The sequence below is a fragment of the Ceratotherium simum genome, chromosome 23 (genome assembly GCF_057802395.1).
Source record: "Ceratotherium simum simum isolate JZ-2026a chromosome 23, ASM5780239v1, whole genome shotgun sequence".
In the NCBI taxonomy this organism is placed as follows: domain Eukaryota; kingdom Metazoa; phylum Chordata; class Mammalia; order Perissodactyla; family Rhinocerotidae; genus Ceratotherium; species Ceratotherium simum.
In genome coordinates this window covers 42357270-42360847 of record NC_141922.1, presented here as the reverse complement: position 1 = coordinate 42360847, position 3578 = coordinate 42357270, and the positions used below count along the sequence as shown (strand labels likewise).

General features: G+C 41.4%; 1 non-coding gene across 1 annotated transcript; it reads right to left on the bottom strand.

The window, feature by feature from the left end:
- Positions 1-212: 212 nt before the first annotated feature.
- Positions 213-337, bottom strand: LOC147914012 (U4atac minor spliceosomal RNA). Its single transcript, XR_015555999.1, has one exon. It is a non-coding gene; the product is annotated as a U4atac minor spliceosomal RNA (small nuclear RNA).
- Positions 338-3578: the final 3241 nt, after the last annotated feature.

Below are 3578 nucleotides of genomic sequence, written 5' to 3'. Positions count from 1 at the left end.
ATCTCTGGGCTCCTTTCAAAAGAACCAAATCACTCAGAATCAATGGAAGGACAAAATAAAAATACAGATTCCCTAGGTTATGTGCAGGGCTCTGCCAAGCCATACTACCTGAATGTTCATAGTATAATGCTGTACTTGGTTGCTGTGCATAAACTGTATGAATTTGCTCTCCTCTGTGTGATGATTCTTTTCTTTTTTTTCTTTTTCTTCTTTTTTCCAAAAATTACACCAACGTAAAGCAGAGATCTAGTTGATGCGGGTGTGTTGTTCAGGCATTAGCAGTACTGCCCTCACCACGTGCTCATTGGACAGTAGCCAACCCTAAGAAAAGGGTGGTTGTGTGAGGAGTCCTTTTTTTTTTTTTTTTGGTGAGGAAGCTAACACCTGGCTCTGAGCTAATACCTGTGTCCATCTTCCTCTATTTTGTGTGTGGGACACCACCACAGCATGGCTTGATGAGTAATGCGTAGGTCCTCACCGGGGATACAAACCCACCAACCCTGGGCGGCCGAAGTGGAGTGCGTGAACTTAACCACTATGCCACCAGGCTGGCCCCGTGATGATTCTTATATATTCTATTCTTTTCCTTTTACTCTTAAATTCTTTTACACAGGTGGACTGAAAGCTACGTAAGAGCAGGCATTTGTATCTTCTCTTTCTTTTAGATTCTCTATTATCTCCTAGTCACAGACTTTGCACTCCATTGTCACACCCTAAATTTCATGGACGGATAAACTGAGTCAGCACCCATTCCAGATCACTGACTTATCCCAACCAAGTAGGACAATTTATGGAAAGCAAAACTTTTTTACTTCTTCGGTCCAACTGCACTTCCATTTAATTCCATCTAAAAAAAATGTAGGAGACAGCCCAGTTGGCCATTAGTTAGTTTTTCCTACTTAGTCTCTTGCATCGTATCAAAGGCATCTGTTGAGAAACTGTTGAGAGCTGCTGAATGACTGCCTCAGGTTGGGCCCACAAAACCCCAGTCCACTGATCCTAAGTGGTTATTCTCTGGCAACCTCTTTCATGATCATGGTGGCGTTAAGCAAGAACGTGGCCTTTGGAGCCCCACTACTTGGTTCAAATCCAGGATCCATTGCCTACGCCCCAGTGAACCAACGTATTGAACCTCTCTAAGCCTGTTTCCTCAGTGCCGGGCACATGGCATGCATTAAGTAAATGTAAATTACCATTATTAGTAGTAGTAGAAGTAGTAATCAAATCAACCCTAGTGATTGGTGGCCTAGCAATACCCCAGCCAAATATCAGTACTGCCGTGAATCAAAGGTTACATGGGCATAATTTGAACCTTTACACAGTAATACCTAATCATTCATTCATTTGGTCATTGACAAATTTTTTAAAATACTGATGATATTCAGATCACCGTGTTAAGAACTACAAGGAATTGAGAGATGAAAAAAACATATATCTTGCCGTAATAGTTCCATCATGCAGTAATAGAAGGCTGAAAAACTTAAAAGCCCAGATTTCATTAGGAGATGTCTTTTTGAAATGAATCGTGCTATTAGTTCCATAAGACAAGATGTATAAGACACAATCTAAGACTAAAGTAATCAGGAAAATGGGCTCCCTTCCACCCCTGCAGATAGTGGTTAATTCTCAACTTATTAGCGTCATAAAGTTGCTCTCCCAAAACTGAATGCATATAGTGTTAAAAGCATACATCTGCTGCTGTAAAAGAGGACATTATCAACATCATTATTAAGTGCGTTAAGAAGAGACAGACTCAGCACTGTCACATCAAAGACGGTTTTTCCATTTTTTTTCCTCAGTGGGAGGAGAAAAGAAACTAGGAACATTTAGCCATGTTGTATATATATTTAGATATGAAATGCAGAAACACAGTGTCAAAGACACACAAACACATGCTGGGAGCCTAATAAAAACACGGGGCTCTGATCTTTCAGTGGGCTTCGAAGTCAGACTGACATGGTTTCAAATTCTAATCTTATCACTCACAAGCTCCTTGAACTAGCATAAATTCCTCAAGTTCTCTGAGCTTCGGTTTCTTCATCTGTACAACGCCAGACATGTTCTGAAGGCTGCAGGAGACCAGGAGCGTGGATATGGAGTACGTAAAGCAGCACATAGCACGACGTAAGCGTTTGATAAAAAGTAGCTGTTATAATAATTATCTTGTTAACAGTCGTCTTCAAGCACTGACTCCAGAATTACTGCACACTCTATTTATGGCACCCTTCAGTCAGAGCAGACATGCTTGAGGGCTTCATCTTGGGCTAAACAGCAGCAATGTTGCCAAGGTACCCTGTGGCTGAGTCCCTATCGCTGCCTGTGATGATGTCGTGGTCTCCTCAGGTCGTGGTTTGGCTTCAGTTCTGGGCTTCAAGTGTCCCTTTCTCCCTCGTGTGAACACTCCTCTTCTACTTGCTTACAAATCAACTTCCTAGATTCCTAACTAACCCTGAGGTCTGAACTTTTATCCATGGTAATGACCCAGTTCTGATCTGGACTCCCTCTCTGTCTCACCCTCTCTGCCTTATGCCTCAGGAGAAATGGCTGCGGAAGATTCTGGCGGGATCCATGTTTATGTCAGGCTGTAAAGCCCTACAGCTTGACAACTCGGGTTCCCGTGTTGTTGAATACATCTTGACTGCAAGTTTATATCTAAATTTAGACTCTCTAAAGCAGTTGTACGCCCATTTTAAACTCCTCTTGCTTCATCTCTCTGCACTTAAGACCCCACGACACAAAGCGGAAGGAAGTGGTGGAGGGAAGAACAAGGCCTCATTGGCAATTCCTGCTTAGAGCAGTAGACTCACACTGTTTGCTTTGGAAGGGAAGTGGCCTGAATGCTTTCCCCACTGTTTGCATGAACCTACGAAGCATCTGATCCATCCAATTACATCCCATAGTAAGGTCTAATGGATATTAAAATTACATGGGTCAGGGCTCAAACACAAGTGCAGTTCTCTCAGCTTGACTTAAATCAAGTATTTTCTTTGAGACCAAAAGTACAAATTGTGGGCTGTTGAATCAGCTGGAGTTCTCAAAATAGAATTTGACCTGAATAGAGATAATTCCATGAAAACACTACTGGAAACCAAAATGCTTATCTAATCTGTAAGTCTGGTGACATGTACAGCATTACTGATCGCTGGTACTGGTGAAAGAGTCTTAATTTTTATGTCTAGAGGAAATTAAGCCAAGAAAAAGAGTACCATTTAGTTCAGAGGAAAGATGTTCATACATGTTATATTTTAAATGATTCCAGTTGAGCACTTGGAAAATTAAAGGGCCTTTAGCCAAAAACAGCTCTATGTCACTTGGCTATGTGAAGCTTAACTAAAGTTTGGCCTTATCTAACTTCTCAGAAATACACTAACCAGAGGCTCTGTATAAGAGTTCCAGAACTAGCATATGCCTACAAGGGATTAGAGAGAAACCAAAGGGAAGAAAAGCAATTGACTCACAATGGAGAGTATAATGGTTACAGATACCAAATATAAGAAGGACTATTCCAGATTGTCAAAAAGAGCTTCAGGCTTGCCATCACTAAAAGATCATTCCCAGTATGGGTAGGAAAGAGATCT